This window comes from Aulostomus chinensis, chromosome 4 (assembly GCF_037954235.1).
Source record: "Aulostomus chinensis isolate RoL2024-O1b breed Wild chromosome 4, RoL_Achi_v1.0, whole genome shotgun sequence".
Lineage (NCBI taxonomy): Eukaryota > Metazoa > Chordata > Actinopteri > Syngnathiformes > Aulostomidae > Aulostomus > Aulostomus chinensis.
This window is the reverse complement of record NC_141323.1, coordinates 19,151,663-19,170,065: the sequence shown is the minus strand read 5'-3', so window position 1 is coordinate 19,170,065 and position 18,403 is coordinate 19,151,663. Positions and strand designations below refer to the sequence as shown.

Genomic DNA, 18,403 nt, shown 5'->3' with positions numbered 1-18,403 from the left:
GTATTTGCAAATTATAGGCTTTCCAGTGGATTATTTTAAATCTATTTGAACCAGTGACAACAGTATCTCCATCGTCATTTGATTTGTGAGGAGTTTTAATTCAATACAAGTTATTGTATTTCCATCTTGGAGTGAATGAACGCACAAACTATTATCGGTGTGACCTAAATAACAGCAAGCATCGTGCTTCCCATCAAAGCCTCAGGACCAGCAATTTAACAAGCAGCAGTTGATATAAAATCCAAATTGGTTTGATTGGAAAAACTTTGCTGCCATCCATACGTTTATAGTGTTATGTTAGCGAATACTTGTTTGTAGACTGAATTTTGCTTTTGTTTAACCTTTGGGCTCCATTAGCTTCAAGTGCGTGACTTCCCCAAGAAGTCTTGCAAAATGGATTCATGAATTCAAAACACTGAACGGTGACTAAGTGATAAAAAAAAAAATTTAGATGATTTCAAGTGAAGTGTCACATTAAGGTATCGGGAGGACCAATTGGATTTTTAACGCGAAATAGAAAATATGACAATTTTGGAACCAGAATATTCAGATGAATTATATCTAACATTCCCGGTCCTTTCGTTTTTTGCAGGTCAGCGGGCTTCAGCTGGAACACAATTAAGACCTTCAAAGAACCGGTTTAGAGGAAGAGAAGTCACCAAATAGCAGAGGGTCCCAAGAGGAACCGAGGGCTCAAATAAAGAAATATGTATGTAATGCGGCTGCGTTACAATGCCTGACTTCCACTTGACAAATAATGGTGAATAAATGCATGCAAAATAATTGACTTTTACAACTTTTCAAAGTACCAGATTCATACAACTTGAACGATGTAACACTGATTGACACCAAAAGGAGGTAGGTGAATAATATGTGATTAAAATCTTAGAGTCTAGTTTTTTCCCCTTGTCTTTTCTTTGCATTGGAGGTTAATTGCTAAAGGATATATAGCCTGGCTGTCCAAGCATGGAAAACATTGTTTAATTGCCTCCATTCTGTCACTATCACGGCAGAATACCTCGGCTACAGAATTTGCCAGGCAGGTCCGGGCACTGTGTAAAAAAAATGTGTAGATGATGTGGAATTTTTTTTTTTTTTTTTAAATGTAGAGAAAGGGTTTTGTCCACCTAGCTGCATTCCTCCAAGAATGGTCATTTGGAACAACTGGTGTGTTTATATGGGTTCAGCCTGAGTCTTTGTCTGTGATTTGTGAGCCTCTCTGTTTGCCCATGAGCAAGGCATCTCTCTTAAATAACAATGAACGAGCTCGACGCACGAAGAGTGTTTTATGGGTGTGGGAATACCGTTCAACCAGGCTTTTGTCACCCATTTACGTCTGCTTCATTTCTAATCCATAAAGTGTGGATTTAGGCCAAAGGGCTCAGGGCCAGATGTGTGTTCATAGCTGCAGGGGTGAGTGAACCGTTGAATTTCAACTGCTGATTTTTTTTTGGGGGCAATTCATGAATCAAATTGTCCGATTGTGATCTCAGTACATCCAAGTTTTTTTGGGGGGGTGTTTGTCTGGCTGTCAGCAAGATTATGCAAAATCTCTTGGGTCAATTGCAGTGTAGAAGGCAGAAGGGAAAAACTATGAAATTTTGGGATAGATTGGTTATAATGCACATGAATATGCTCCCTCGTGCAAAATCTAAATATTATCAGGATTACCTCCCTCTCCCTACAAAACAGCCACACAGTGCGATGTGTGTTCAGGCGTGAGGTATGGGTGAGGTATGCACCCGCTGGGTGGCTTCAAGCATAGAACTGAAATTGTAATGCCAGTTTTCAGAATTCAAAATAATGAAATTAGAAGAGCTGAGACCTAATTACGAGACGAATTTGCTTTATAAACAAGGCCCTGAAGGATGGTCTGAACCAAACCCCGCCTGTTTCGAGAAGGTTGAACTAGAAACCGAAAAAAATGAATGTAGTGATTCGGAATTGCGCTTCATTGCTTCAGTGTTGACGCATGTAAGTTTTGCATTTGCGATTGTCTCGAATGTCGCCGCTCAGGTTTTTTTTAAAGTGTGTTTATGGATATTTTCTGTTTCCATTGTTTTGTTTGTCTCTGTAACTCCATGACCACCAAACCATGTACACTCTGTGCTCAGTCCTCTTCATTCGCACTCTCAGACCAGAACTGTACAGCTCCAAACTCTCGTCAGCAACTACATTTAATACTCGGTGTGCTAACATCCTCTACCAACTCATCCACATTTTAGGATCTGACTCCAAATTCTACATTGAGACATAATTAAGTTTTCAAAGTCATGTTGAATTTCAGGGCGGGATGTTGGCTGGTCAGAGTCTCAGGTAGTTCTCCCTCCAGGTTAATTATCGACCTTAGCTAATGTTTAGCTAATGGCCTATTAGCAATTGTCTGCTGAATGGCTGTGTAACACTTTAAACAGTGTGACTGGGATGTCCTGAACTCCTGACACCAAAGGAACATTATCACGACCATCTTCTGATCACCTGCTTGTTCAACTAATGTTTGCGCCTGTTTGCCATGTTTTTACTCTAGCTGAGTAGCGACAGTAAAATGGAGGCCCCCTGCTGCTGCTCTCTGGAGCAGGTCTGCTGATGTTCTAACCCTCAGGGCCGCTTGAGGACACTCTAGGTCAATTCTTCAGTCACTGTGATTTGACTTGTTTATTATCAGTGATAAAAAAAATCTGACACTCTTAAAAAAGCTATCAGTTTAAGATTTCAAAAAAGCTTCAACGCGACATGAATTCTGTCAATGTTTGATGCTCCCCTGTAGAAATTAACCTCTTTTTCCTCTGTTTTGTTTCTCAGCTTTTCAGTCACAAAGGATCTTTTTGCTCTGCGCTTGGTCTCTACCAACTCCTGGGGGAAATATCTAGGAAATATATGATTTTTAGCAGTTTGTCTTGAGCTTCGGGGAAAATAAAAACATGTTGCTCGCTTGGGCTTTTAGGAAAAAGGTCGATATGCATAACGGGAGATTGAAACCCCTCTGTTGTATTAGCTGTGATGTAGAAAATGTATTTTTTTTTTCGATCTTCTCGTTTTCCAAAGTAAATAAATATATGAAACACATATTGATACACATATGCATATACATACAAACTTACAATACATAAACATATACATTCAAGCGCACTGCTAAAGAAACAATTACACAGTTACAGTGGCAGTATCATCTTTGTTGTCATTACCATCATCATCGTCATCGTCACTATCACAACCATCAGCATCAAGACATCGGTAGATTCCTGTAAATATGTGTCTTTATGTCAGGTTCGAGGCTGTCAGTCGCGTTTTATGTCTATTTTATGCGTATGAGAGAAGAAATTTGCTAATGCAGGTCATGGACAGGAAAAAAGAGTTGAAGCGTAAATTATCTAAGTGAGGTGTGAGTAAAAGGTTGGATTAAATTTATTATTTTCCTTATTGCAGATAGTTTTTTTCCATTGGTGTATGTTCGGTTAATAAGTGCTCCCGTTGTTGCATTTTTGTTTTCCAACGGTTAGAACCATCACAGAAAATTCTACTGTTCGTGTCATCGAGGTCAATGCCTGATCCGTTTCCCAGTAAGCAAAATAAACCAGATTACAGGATGCAGCAACCAAGACAGGTTGGCAGGGATGTCTCACCAGAATTGTTCTACGAGTGGAGCCGTCCTTTTGTAGCATGCAAATTTTCAACTTAAGTGAATGACCAGTTGTCCAGTTGAAATTCCTAAGCTGCATTTGTTTCCACACACCAGCAACATGGCCAAAACTTGCCAACACGCAAGAACAATCTCAGTCATTCCTTGTAACTTCTCTCGATGATTACTAAAAGATAGCTTTAGCTTGCCGAGGTGACCTCTTCTTCTTCTACTCTACTGTATAGCTATGTGTAACGTTGCCTACGCCGCCATCTTCCGATACAGATATACGTAATTTGAAACGTTTAATTTTTGCAACTTTGCCAACTTCTCTTAGAGGTTAAAATGTGAAGCAGTAATTGGTTGTTTTGGTTTTTTTTTAACTTTTTTTTAATTCTCCAAATAAAAATTTGGAATGTTCTTAGCGGCTTTGGTAATTATCGCTGTCACAGATGCAGAAGTTTCTTTATGCCCACTGCCCAGTTACAAGTGTTCATCTCTCCATCTATCATTATTTCTTTCACTATCTGTCTACACTTCCACTAATCTTTACCCACCCACATGGAGACAGGAAGTGTGGAGTATCACTTCTTAGGTTTTTCTGTGTCACAGATGACACCCCCCCCCCCACACACACACACACACACACACTACTGTCTGACTCATTAAAGCCTTTCCCATAGATGTACTACTTTGTACAGCTCTCCACTCATCATCACCTCAATCCGCTCAACCCTCGCCTTCCTCTGAGCTCCACCGTTTGTTTTCATCAAGGCCTCTATATCTCCTTCACTCTCCCTCTCATCCACTGTGGCCTTTGTTGCTGCGCTCCCATGTATTGAGGCAGCTATTTATTTGCTTTTTTCCACCTCTAATTCTATCTTATTGTACCTCCCAGCATCCCATTGCGTGAGGAACAAGGCCGCCGCAAGAGTTTTATTCCCTGTGTCCAAGACATGAGTCAGTGAGCCAAGATAATGATCAAGAGCTTAGACACACAAGAGATCCAGCCAGTCTTTATCACGGATCATACCAGTAAAGTCCTTAACATTCTACGCTCCTCATACAAGTTCATTATTGCTGGGTGTGTGTGTGTGTGTGTGTGTGTGTGTGTGTGTGTGTGTGTGTGTGTGTGTACTTGGTTTTTGTTATCTTTTGGAGACCTTTCCTGATATAAACACTAACCTTATCAGGACCCCTAGTCCTCATGGGGACCAAAGACCGGTCCCAATGCGGCAGAACTTAATTTATGTACACCTGGTCAAGGTTAGAGTGACGGTGTAGATCGTAGGTAGCTTGAGGTTGAGGTTAGGCATCAATTGGTTAGGGTTAGGATTAGGATTAAGATTAGGGTTTGGGTTAGGATATTCACATGAATGGAAGTCAATGGAATGTCCTAATAAGGATAGCTACACAAACCAGAGAGAGAGAGTGTGTGTGTGTGTGTGTGTGTGTGTGTGTGTGTGTGTGTGTGTGTGTGTGTGTGTGTGTGTGTGTGTGTGTTTGTGCATGCGTGAAGAACTCAGGTCACCATCAAGTAATTCAAATTTGTTTGGTTGCGTTTGTGCAAGGATTCTTTGTTCTGATTCAATACTTCATGAAGACACTGTCCAAAAATAATCCCGATAAAATTGGTTTTAGCTGGAGAACATAATACCAGCTGCTAAAGTCTAAATATGCAGGGAATTGGAACTCTTTTGTAATCACCATTTTGTATTATATATTAATCAGAGCCTATATTCATATATGTCAAACTTACGGCTAAAGCTTTCCTTTCATCTGTTGCCTTTGTGCAACAATAATTGAATTAAACTTGGTATGTGGAAAGAATGGGAAGAAACAACAGATTTAGAATTTAACGCAGCTCAGATTTAACTGCATCACAGGTAATAATGCTATTTTGACAATCACCCTATAAAATGACACTAAACAGACTTTTGATCAGGACTACAAACTGGAGATTCATTGAAATAAAACAGGCAGGCATGTCTGAGGCAACTTGAACCATGGCAATGTGCCATCAAGAAGCTCTCCACACACACACACACACACACACACACACACACACACATAAGAGGACTGACAAATTGGTTAATGCGTGTATGTTCTGCTTAAATCTGAAGTCACACTCAAAAGCGAAGGGGTCAATTGACAATGGTGGCTAAGAATCAGAAACTTTGAACCACAGAAATGAGGACTCTGAATGATTCCTTTGTGATACTGTATTTCGTCCACCATGAAGGTGGTTTTCAGTGCCATTTGTCAGCAGGATTAATCCAAAGCCTCAATTATACTCTGAAACAGACATGCACACAGACCCCACAGAAGTGTAGTACTTATACTTTCTGGATTCCACGTACAGTATACGCACAGCAGGTTGGGGTTTATCACAAACGACAAGAAATGATTCTTTGTTTTAAACGTGTTGGCAAACTCCTGCATCAACACTCAACAGTGACTGAGAGTTTTGGGGGGGGGGGGGGGTTTGTGTTTAAATGTCATAATTCCAGGATTTGTGATGACAACAAATATTTTGTACATTGATCCTGGGCCAATATGTAGAATCCACAAGTATAATGTGAAAAAAAAATCAAGCCACCGGTAATGAAATCTAATGAAAAGACTTCTTAATGAAAGAAGATTTATTGTGTCCAGCAGCTCAACTTGGGAGATATTTGCAAATTTGGGGGGGGGGAATTTTCTATCAAGGGAGGAGAAGGTGGTATTTCAACATGTGAATGTTTGTATTATGAATGTCCAGATATGTACATTTAAAATCCCTCAGTCCTCTATCTGTGCTGTAAACTGACAACTGTTTCAATGTTGTAGGAAAGCAGTCTGTGCAAAATAAAGAAAGAAAGATGGAGTATAGGAGCTTTGATATGCTTTTCAGCAATGCTGTTCTACTTAAAACGTGTCAGAAACAGAGACGGCTGGCGCTCGTGCATTAGCAAAAGAAATCCCTATCTGGACAAGGAAAACAAAAGGATTCTTTTGTGTCTACTTCACGAGTCAATCAGATCCATTTTGTGACTTCAAAGGGTGGTTTCAGGAAGAGGCTGTAGACCGTGGATGAACATTCACTTTCACTTTTCATCGGTCAAGGGTGCGCGCCGCTGCTGAGAGGAGGTTACTACAGTCCCACTTTGAAGTCGGCCCGTGGAGCAGACAATGTTTACATTCTTACAGCGCATTACTCGCTGCTGCCTATCCCTACCATACAGACGTCGATCACTCTCTCCGAATGCTTTGTAGCCGCTGAAGACTAAAATGACACTGACCGCCATTGTTTGTCAATATTAATTCGCTATTGGTGTCGATATTGTTTATGAATATGTATTTAAAGGGGTAAAATAGAGAAAATAAATAATTATTAGAGGGGCGGTGATAAAATTCCTGAATTTTTCTTTTATTGTGTATTTTTGTTTGTTTGTTGATCGTTTCGTTTTTTTCCCCCAGTGGATATGATCGACTTGGTGGAGGAAGACGTGGGCATGAGTGGAAGCCATTTTTCAGATTAACCACAAGATGGCAGTGTATACACCCATCACGCATGTTTGATTGTTCAGGCTTGTGTTTTCCCTGAAACAGCATCATGTGACTTAATCAAATTTGTCTGAGAAAAAAAAAAAAAAAAAAAAACTTGTGAGGGCATGTGTGCGTGTCTGTGTGTGTCATAACCCGAATTGTCTATTTCTATATGACATTGCAGTCAAGCTCATGACTCAGACATGAGTGATCTCTCCCATTGCAAAACTCCATGCCCTGTGAGAAAAACCGAACATGTGAATAGCATTGCGCACTTCCATGATGCTGCACACAGCTCCAAAACTGCACTGATTATCGACAGCCATGCAGGATCCCACTCATCTGTGCAACTGCACACCACACCGCAAGTTCTCCTTACGCTGCTGCACGCACCATCACCTGTTTTTTTTTTCTTAAAAACTCACAATCAGCATTAAATGAAGTCTTCTCACCCGGTAGTAGTTGTTCATGCTCATTCCATCGCTTTTGCAAAGATTATTCTTATGGACGTTTATTTCAAAATAATGTCAACTCATCTTGACTGTCATCATCTATGACTCATGGTCACATGAGACAAATACACCCGTCCACCTACAGATTCTCAGCCCACAGGTTTTTTCCAGCTACCCAAACATTCATGCACACAACTATGCAAACATTCCCGTGATTAGCCAGCAATTTTAGAGAAGTTCACCGGGGTTTTCTTCATATATTGTAAATAATATCAGGTGACCAAAAAAAATGAGGAAGTGCACAATGAGGAACTTTGATGATTTTCCCGCTGTGTCATTCTGATCTTTCACTGCTGCGCCGACACAACAAACATATACAACTTTTGCACACAAATATTGCAGTCACTCCACTGCACGGGGGATCTTTATGAGAATCAGCAGGCAATGATCAGTGGACCTTATGCATACAGTCGTAATGGAGTTGTTGATTTACCAGATTGTGAAAACTACATGTGAAGGATTTTGCAAAAGACAAAAACAAAACAGAGGATGGTCAATAATGAAACAGGTTTGAAGCATAAACAATTCCAAATTAATTTTTATCTTTGTAACTTATTTAAAAAGTCCCTTATAGTTACCTTTTTTTTCTCCTAATAAATGCAATGTAATGTTGCTTCTCTGCCCTAAAAGGCAGGAGCAAAAGATGATCGCAGCTCAAAAATCCTCAGCATAATTGAATTCAGAATATGGTATTGTTTAAAAACTTTGATTAAAAAACAAAAGTTGAAAAGACAGAAAAATCAGTACGTAAATTATCTTTAAGTATCTGATTTATTAAAACATGTTACAAGTTTTATTAATTTATAGTAGTAGTAGTAGTAGTAGTAGTAGTAATGGTAGTGTGTACAAAAAAACAACTTCAACTCAATATCAGCTGCAATAATCATTTGCTGTGCTCAGAAAGAATAAAATTTCAGTCAAGATTGTTTTCTTTTATGTCAAACGCCAATATGATACCAATAGCAATAACGGCACTAACAAACTTCCTGTTCAACAGGATGTGCTCTGTGGATAAGTGCGCTGATGTCGATGCGTTCTTTGCCACTCTGCTGCAATGCATGAAGAACAAGTTTTGGAATGAGGTTTTCGTTCCTAAATCGAATTTTTTTAGCTCGTGCTTAATCTGTTTCACCTACCGTTCTGAGACACGCAGTATCTATAGGGTTATGCGGTAATTGAGACAAGAACAGACAACATTTCAGTGCATTCAACAAATTAGAGAGGAATCTCAGTTACCTGGAATTTGTAGGCTTTACGGAAGACGGGTCCCCTTGTTAAATGTCTTCTCATTTACTTCAAATTCTATCACTTGACTTGGCTTTCTCAATAACGTGAACTTGATGTTTCATCATCCTTGGTTGTATGGAGCTGGTAGTGAAAGGGCCCAAGATTTAAACCAGACTGTGTTTCCTCTTTTCTTGTACCATGGAGCAGGGTGCAAAGGGTTTTTTTTTTGGTTTTGGTTTTTTTTAAATCAGCTGCCCTATATCTAAGACAGAACAAACAAAAAAAAATCACAGATTCTAGCAAGTCATCGTGTTACATCACCGCTGTTTTCCATAAAAGAAGCAAACAGACTTCAAGAAACTAAATGTTACAAAAGATGTGTCGTGTTGTGATGCCCTTTATGGATGTGAAATAAAGCGGCCTTTCCTCTCACCGATACCGTGGTCCTGACCTGGTAGAATGTGACGGCTAGATCATCGGATATGCAACATGCGCACACTTTGATATTGTTGTCAAGGTCAGTCCTAAAACTCAATGCTTGACTTTCAAGTCCAGACTTGTTAATTGCGTATTCTTGAGACAGTTTGGCCGTAACTGATCAGTGCTGCTCGACTTGTAAGAACAAAACACACAAGTGTTTTTGGTCAGCTTTATGGGATGGTGACATTTCATTCCAGATGAAAAGGGCTCCAATATTGCATTCACGGTCACACTGTAATCTACATAATGACAATGATGAACAACCCATCAGGGATGATGTGAGCGGAAAAAGCCTCCAAATTCTCCTTCAGATGCATGTTGATTGTGTTTATTCATGGCAGTTAGGTTGATGAGGGAGCAATATGGAGGAGGCTGGATGGACACTTGTTACGCGTTACTGTTAAAATAGCAGACGTCTCTTGACAAAGAACAAACAGCGAAGCCAGACTGAAATCAATGTGTCTGCGCGAGCTCTCAAGAATGCAAATTCAAAAGCACTTCATTACTTGCTTTTTCCCTGCAATCTTGTGTCTGAGAGACTGAACTAAGTGGTTAATCAAGCCAGAAACCAAACCACGTCTGAGAGGCCAAAGAGGAGACACCTCTGCTCACATGTGCGCTTCTGACCACATGTGCACGCGAGTGTATGATCACATACACGCCCTAGTGGGCATTCTTGGTCCATGCCACAATAGGAATATCTCTATAGCGAGATGAAAAAATACGGTTCGATAAAAACTCACGGTAGTCAGGGTAACTCATCACCAAGTTCTTCAGGTTTATCTGACCTAATTTGAGCTGGATCAGCTCAACCCATAGGAGTACAGCAATGTGTTAACAACCACGTCCAATGGCCACCAGGTGGCGCAATGCTTATTAAAACATCATTGATTTTTCTGTTGTTCTGTTGGTTTCTCCCTTCCATCAAGTTTGGTGAAAATCATGTAAACGATTTTTGAATCATGCTTCGGACTTATTCAACTAAAAAAATACAACCTCCATAACAGATGGCAGATTAATAGAAGGGTCCAATTAATATCCATCCGTTCATTTTCTATACCACTTATCTATTTAGGATCACGGGGGGGGGGGGGGGGTGTCACAGCTGACTTCGGTTAGGACGAGAGGCGGGGTACACCCCAGACAGGTCACCAGTCCATTGCAATGCCCACATATACAGACAAACAACCACTCACACTCACAGCCACACCTCCGGTCAATTTAGAGTCACTAATTAACCTAGCTTGCACATCTTTGGACTGTGGGAGGAAGCTGGAGTACCTGGAGAGAACCCACGCAGGCACAGGGGGAACATGGAGACTCCACACAGAAAAGCCCCGTGATCGAACTTGGAACCGTCTTATTGTGAGGTGACAGTGGTAACCACTGCGCCACTGTGCCGCCTTACTAATTAATATACCCTATGTACATCAATATATAATTTAAATCATTTTGATGACTACTTGCATCCAGGGGACGTATAACAACCGATAAAAACTTCCACAGATCTTCTCAATCTTTCACAGCGATCCTCAGAATAAAGAAAACGTTAAAAAAAAAAGTTTGTTTTTTTTTGGTCTTTATGTAAGGGCATCCGTTCTGCTTGTCAGAGGCAGTTAAACACAGACACACTCACAAACACACACACACACAAAATTATCCTTGATGCTTCTACCATTAAAAGGAAGAATAAAGCTGTCCTTTATCCAAAGTTTGCAATATTTACATGTCATGGGTAAAAATTGTATGAAAGGACAAAGAAATGCCATATTATATAACAAATTAGGGAATGCAGAAAATTAGCGGACAACTCCAAATATGCACACGACTTATGCAATAGGTGGCTCTGTCACACATGCAGTCTGAACCGTAACTGAACACAGAGCCGGCTCTATTCCGGTAGAGGCAGCAACTTGTCTTGCACACACAAGCGAGGTCACAATTTTAACATCGTGTTACCAATGATCAATGACACTCAAACCAATCAGCAAAAACATGAAAATCACCTTTCCAATACGGAGTGGGTCCCCCTCTCGCTGGCGTGGACTCTACAATTGCTCTTATCATCAAAGCCATTGTAATTTGTCCCCTGTCAAAGTTGTCTTCGTCCTTAAGTCGGGCCGTTATTCCAGTGCATCACCTTCGAGAACTGACAGTTAACTCGCTGCATTCGTTATCCCTGTTCTTAATAGGTGCCTTCGTAATGAGTTAATCAGCGTTGTTCACTTAAATTTTGATGCCGCTGCTTATTGATGGGGTTGTACTGGTGACGCTTTTCTTCAAACACAAAAGCAATAAACTGTATTGCGATAAAATCAAAAAATAGCTGTCATGGCATTTCGGTGTCAGGTTGTTGGTTTTTTGTTTTTTGGCAAATGTAACGTAGAGCGTGTTCAGAATCTGCGAACTGAAGATACATTTGCCAACCGTCGTTGTTACAATTACGACCACTTTTGCCTTACGCTCCGCTGTGTCTTTGTGATCGTACGTTATGTGAATTTCTGGTAGTTTATATTTAAAACAAAGCAATCAGTTTAAGGTTGCAGAAATTTGTGATATCAGTCTAATGACTTTCGGCACGAGTGGACGGGTCCATCGTGGTTCTCCGTCTTCTTTTTGGATAAATCTCAACCTCTTCGAATTTTCAAATCAGAAAAGACATTTATTCACACCTAAGGACCAACAACTGTTTGAATTTATGGATTTTTTTTTTTTCCTTATTATTTAGAAGTTGCATATTTTTTTGTCCATCAATCGAACCCTCCGAGTCCAAGTGTTAGTGAGAACTGTTGCTCGGAAGAGGTTTCTCTCCATAATCTTTGCAGGGCTCAGTAATCTCCCGTGTATCTATGCAATGTACCTGACAAAAGACCACGATTTACTCATGACGTCGGTATTTCTCTCACTGATCTTGTTATTGTCCAATAGACGGAATGTGCGGAATGCGAGTGTGTGAGTGAACTCGGCAGGAGCTGACATTCCGCACATTAGATTTATGGGTGGAGATTATGACCCAGGGCGCTCCGGCAGAAACAGAGACGAAGACAGCAAAGGCAAGGCCAAATTAAGAGACAAGAGGTAAAGAGAATGGAGCGGAGGCCATGAAATGAAATGAGGTGTTTGATCTCTGCAGGACAGGTCAGGTCTTACCACTGGAGTGTCTGATGTGATGTAGAGCTTATGAAAGAATGGACACGCCCAGCCACACAAAGCACCTGTCGCGCCCATTAATCATGGAGAGCGAGACAGTAGATGCTCTGTGTAATTTTGATTGGTGTACTTGTACTTGTGTGCAGTAATATGTGGCATGACCATCTAACTTGGGTTTATATCCAGTTGCAGATGACTTTGCGTTAATGTCGTTTTTTTCCTAACCTCTCTTGTTGGTGTTTTTTTTTGTAGCCTTTATTTATTCGTCGGTTACTCGTTGAGAGTGATACCCTCTTAACGCGGAAGTGACCGTAACACATTAACTCAGTGACATATTCACGCCTGGAAGCTGCCAAGTACAGCCACAGTTTGACTTACTGGCCACTGAGCACCTCCACTGGAGAAGTTAGGGTTAAGGGCTTTGCTCAGGGGCACCTCAGTGATGGTAATAGCTGTGGGGCCAATGCCTATTCTTCATTTTCTCAACACATATGTATCCTGCTGGTCCTGGGAATTGAACTGGCAACCCTCCGGTCACATGTTTAGGCCATAAAGGCTACAGCTTCCCTGGAGGAAATCAGGCTTACATTGAAAATATATATAATATATATATATATATCCATCGTCATCTTCCGCTTATTCCTACACATTAAGGGTCGCGGGGGGGCTGGAGCCTATCCCAGCGTCAACGGGCGAGAGGCGGGGTTCACCCTGGACAGGTCACCAGTCCATCGCAGGGCCGACATAGAGAGACGAACAACCATTCACACTCACAGTCACACCTACAGTCAATTTAGAGTATCAATCAGCCTCGTCCCCTCTTGATGTCTTTGGACTGTGGGAGGAAGCTGGAGTACCAGAGAGAACCCACACAGGAACAGGGAGAACATGGAGACTCCACACAGAAAGATCCCGTGCTGGAGCCAGGACTCAAACCCAGAACCTTCTTGCTGTGAGGCCACAGTGCTGACCACTGCACCACCGTGCAGCCCGAAAATATATATATATAAAATATATATTTTGGACTTTGTTGAGGTCTTTCTTCTGTGAACGGGATTACAGGACATACTATTTCAGGAAACGTGTCAGAGGGGCGGAGCACTGACTGAGGAATGACCTAATACAGGTCCGGTCATTTCGCCAATTTCTTTGGAAATGTTACACTGACCTTGACAGAGGTCTGTAATCTCTGAGTGTCCATGTAGTTCAATTTGTTGAGCTCAAACAGTGCTCATACAACAGCAAAAGTTATCCATCAAGATCATCTGGGCGTGACCTGCCCAATTTTTGGGACATCAGCAGTAGAGAGAAATGTAATAAAGCCCTGGGTTTGAGGAGATCTGGCGTTGTGATGAAAAATGAGTTTTTGCGACACTTTGAGCACTGAGCCATCCAACTCCGCTGTATTTCAGAAGACTGATATTTCTACTGCCAATAACTCTTGGTTAGAATAACTCCCACTAAAACAACCTGCAAAAAATCAATTGAACATTCTACGGGACAAATATTTATATTCATATAATATTTGTCAATTGTCCCTTATGGTGTTATGAAGCTCCAATCATTATGATGCATTTGTTGACTTACTTTTTTTTTTTTAATGTTTGGGCTTGATAACCTTTTTTTTTAAACTTTTCAAACTTCTATCTAAAATGTGACTTCCATACTCCTATGGTCATTTCTCTTTCTAGCTTATAATATTTCCCTGTTATTTCTTCAAATACTTCAAGAAACATTGCCACTCTTTGTCCAAAAGTTACCTTGAGAAGTATTTGATTTCGATCTGGTTTTCGATGTTGTATCTTCAAATGCTTGGTCTTTTCTCCTTTTCTTTTAATATAATCGATGTACTACTATCTACCTGTAGACGCAAAAATAAAAACCCCACCCCCCCCACCCCCACCTTTTAGAAGGCAATTGTGTGTGGCTCTGTGTTTTCATCTGGTTTACCTGAGGGTCTTTGATCATGACAACCAGCGACAGTGTTTGATTCCTGAGGTACTTTGACAGTTTGCAGGCTGGCAAAAGGCCCTCCAGTGTCTGAAGTTAGATCAGAGGGCCTGAAAAGCAGGCGTCCAGCTGGGAGAAGATCAGAGGAGACACAAACTTTAGCGAGAGCCATTGTGAGGTACACAGTGGTTACTGGCTCCCATAACTTTTACCTTTGTATATTTATATATATATATATATATATATATAGATATATAGATATATATATATGTGTGTGTGTGTGTGTGTGTGTGTGAGACTCTTTTTCTCCCTCTCTTATCTTCTACTCACTGCGTTGAATGGCTCTGTTAAAGGACGGTGCAGTTTTATCTGATTCGAACAAAAGAAAGATAGCTCACATTAGTTTCCTATGTCAGCCGTCTCTTGGGCTTCCAGGCTGTACTGAGTGTGCACATTCACACTGGCGCAAATGGTAAAGCGACATCTTCTTTACATCATGAAGGAATTGTCAGCAAAGTAAAGACTTCTAATTAAAAAACATTAACATTTCCACTGCAGGCCACATTATTCTATGTCCAGACCCTTTGCTTGTCTAAAAACTTTTTTTTTTTTTTGTATTAATAAGTTTAAAGAAAGGGAATGGGTGCATGTATTCAGTCATACTAACATAAATGCTGGTAACGCTGTAATTTCAAGCTATATATCTTAAAAACACACACAAAAAACACTATTCTTAGATGATGCACCACATTGATGTGATTAAATTTGATCTTTTGATTTATTTTTTTTAATTTATGGGCTCAGTCGAAATCTGTTAGGAGCCTGTAGAATACTTGATGGATGTGGTAATGCTGCGCTCTAGTGGTTGGACGGTGGAACTAACGACAATGCTTTCAAAAATGGAATAAGCTACTGGTGCAACAAGCAATCTTCACCGCGTGTTTACTCTCAGAACTTTCTTTTTGGTTGCATGGGTGTATGCAATGTATTTTAATTACACCCAGGATTCCGCATTATTTCGTAATCTATATGTAATGGAAGGATAACTGATAATTGATTTCAAACGTGCAATTTTTGTTTTTGTTTTTTTTTTCATGAAAATAGGGCCATCGCTGTTTCCTTGAAGAAAAAATGCCTCAAGTATTTATTGTGTCTCAAAAAGTGTGTGGGGGGAGAAAAAAAAATCTGGCTTACATTTTTACAGCACTTGAATAAATATTCACTGGCTTTTCTAAAAAATGATCGTATCATTGACCATAATAATAATAATAATAATCATCATCGTGATAATTGATGATGATTTAAATCAGTCACAGCAAAGAAGAAAGCAGGCGCCGAGGAGGAGTTGCAGTGGAGCGATCAATTGGCTCTCCCCTTTTGTAGTACATACAAGAGTATGTACAGTACTCCAGAGGCTTTGATCATTCTCTTGCAGAAATCCTTAAAATCCTTTCAGTTTGATGCTCATTTTTGCTTGTTTTTTTGTGTGTGTGTGGTTTTTTTTTTCTTATTAAAATCGTGAAATCGTTTGAAAAATATGACGTTTTCACCATATCAATTTAGACAGCACACTTTTAGTTCTCACAAATTCCGTTTGGATCAACCTCATCCGTTTGAGAAGTCTCAGTTTGGCAAGCTAACAATGACATCAGCCCGGGGTGGAAAAGCTCCTGAGGGGAAAATATAATGATAGTGTTACGCGTTCACCAAAAATATGTTAAAGTCGTGCTAAGACATACCGTGTTGTTAAATGTTGCTTGATTACTTGAGGTGCAGATGCAGATTGATTGATACAGTGATGTACTTGAATAGATTATTAGATCCCAGTACTGACGGTTTGAAGGTTTGACGGTTTGTTTCACATTAATTCAAGTCTAATCGGTTCTATGAATTCAAACCAAATATTTTGGACGTCGATCTGGATCACAAATAGTGAAAATGGACTTAAGAGAAAAATAGGAGACAGCTTGAGTGAAAAGAAATGTATATGAATGTAATCTGGAATTTATCTTGAGATATCCTACCTGGAGACAGAGGTGTAGTTAGCATTTTATAGAACAGCGTCAGACACACGTTTGACTTTAGTCTGTGACTTTAAGGGAGAACAAATAAAACTTTGTACAGCCAAAAATGAGAACCGTTCATTCGAGCTAAAAGGAGAAATGACCGCATTCAAGAAAACACTGTAAATTTGGGTCAAATTAAACCCGAATTCAGAGTTGCTCAAGTGGAACTGCCTTGTCCTGAGACTTCAAAACTTGTGAAGGTTGCTTGTTTAGGAACAGCAGGAACACAACACTTTGTGTCCATAAGAGCCACCAGGGATCATGTTTCTGATAGACCAGCTATTCTGGTATCGTAATCTTTTTTTTGTTGATAATTATCATTAGCCTGTGCTCCCAAGGCTGAAGAAAACAAATATCTGGACATTGCTTATTTATTAGCATGACACGTATTCACACTGCAGCACTTCACCTCTCTGCAGATAAACTCTGTTGAATGTATGAAAGCTCATGTGTCTTTTATTATTTAATTGTTTAAACTGAGTCACTGAATGGGCTGGGGCCTAAATACGTGTCAGAGCTGCTGACTGGGTATGAAGCATCCAGACCCCTCAGGTCATCAGGGACGGGTCTACTCAGCGTCCCCAGGGTCAGAACCAAGCAGGGTGAAGCTGCTTTCAGCTTCTGTGGTCCACACCTGTAGAACAAACTCCCTGAACCTCTGAAGGGGGCACAAACTGTCAGCTCATTCAAATCAGGGCTGAAAACACTGCTGTTTACTGCAGCCTTCTTATAGTGTATTGATCAGGGTGATTTGGCATTGATGGATTGATTTAATATCAATTTGCCCGCTGTCGAATTGATCTTAAACTGTTTTATTGATTCTAAATGATTTTTGAATGTTTTAATTCACGTTTTGGATTTTAAACTGATTCTAACTTTCAATTCCCTCTTTACCTCTGTAAAGCACTACGAACTGGCCTGTGTATGAATGGTGCTATACAAATAAATTTGCCTTTGCCTTTAAACAGATAAAAAAAAAATTGATTCATAATACCACTTTCCAGCGTGTCCACTGTCTACAGTATGGGCATGTGCTGCTGACAAAATGTCCGTTAGTCCTCTTGATTATTGTTTTATTTATTCATTTGTTGTAAACACACATACACATACATTTTGTGAGAGCCAATCAGCGTTGATTGGCTGATGACGAAGACACAACTGAATTATCTCAACAATGTCTAGACAGCTGGACAGGCAATCCACAGGCAGGACAGAACACCTGTAGCTGGTGTTCATCCCACAATCTGAGCACTGATCCTAGCCAACAGGTCATAAAACTGGGCACTGGTCAGCTTCAGACAGTACCAGAAATGGTCGTCATCCAGTTCCATAAGAGGGTGGAAGCTGGGTGGACCTCCTCGGGATGTTGTGCACCCTGATGTACCCTTGGCGTTTTGCTCCAGGAGAACAATGGAAGGAATTTTTAATACAGACTTAAAGTTCAGGAACAAGCGTGGTTTACTATCTGATAGATAAGCCCCGCCCATCCCTACTGTCACCTAGTTCTGGCCAGGAGGGCAAAGAATAACTTGGATTGAACAACATATTCGTGCAAACGCATGGCTTTTTTTTTCTCACTTTGGTGAAAACACTGAACACTACAACACTGTTGTAGTGTTTCTGGTCAGCCTCCTACTCCAAGCCACACCTGAAAATAGGCCATTGGTTCCAGTTTGATGAGAGTGACTTGAATGACACAGTGCTTAACGTGCATCATTAATGTTTGAATGGTATTAATAGATTGCAGCTCCTTCTGGTCTTCCGTCACGGAGCGATCTAACAGGAGAGCTCACACGTCACCCTTGTCATCACCTGAAACCAGAAATTAAGACATGTTAGAATTTGGGTGAATCTTGATATTCAGTTCAAGA

General features: G+C 40.4%; 1 protein-coding gene and 1 long non-coding RNA gene across 2 annotated transcripts in view; one reads left to right on the top strand and one right to left on the bottom strand.

The window, feature by feature from the left end:
- LOC147262948 (uncharacterized) overlaps window positions 1-669 on the top strand; it is a 38,106-nt gene extending 37,437 nt beyond the window's left edge. The window contains exon 3 of the long non-coding RNA XR_015112598.1: window positions 593-669. This is a non-coding gene — a long non-coding RNA (uncharacterized LOC147262948). The remainder of the gene's footprint in view (window positions 1-592) is intronic.
- tfec (transcription factor EC) overlaps window positions 1-9,016 on the bottom strand; it is a 47,402-nt gene extending 38,386 nt beyond the window's left edge. Inside the window, exon 1 of the mRNA XM_086202480.1 lies at window positions 8,896-9,016. The gene's annotated coding sequence lies outside the window, so the exon portion shown is untranslated. The remainder of the gene's footprint in view (window positions 1-8,895) is intronic.
- Between the last annotated feature and the right edge of the window lie 9,387 nt (window positions 9,017-18,403).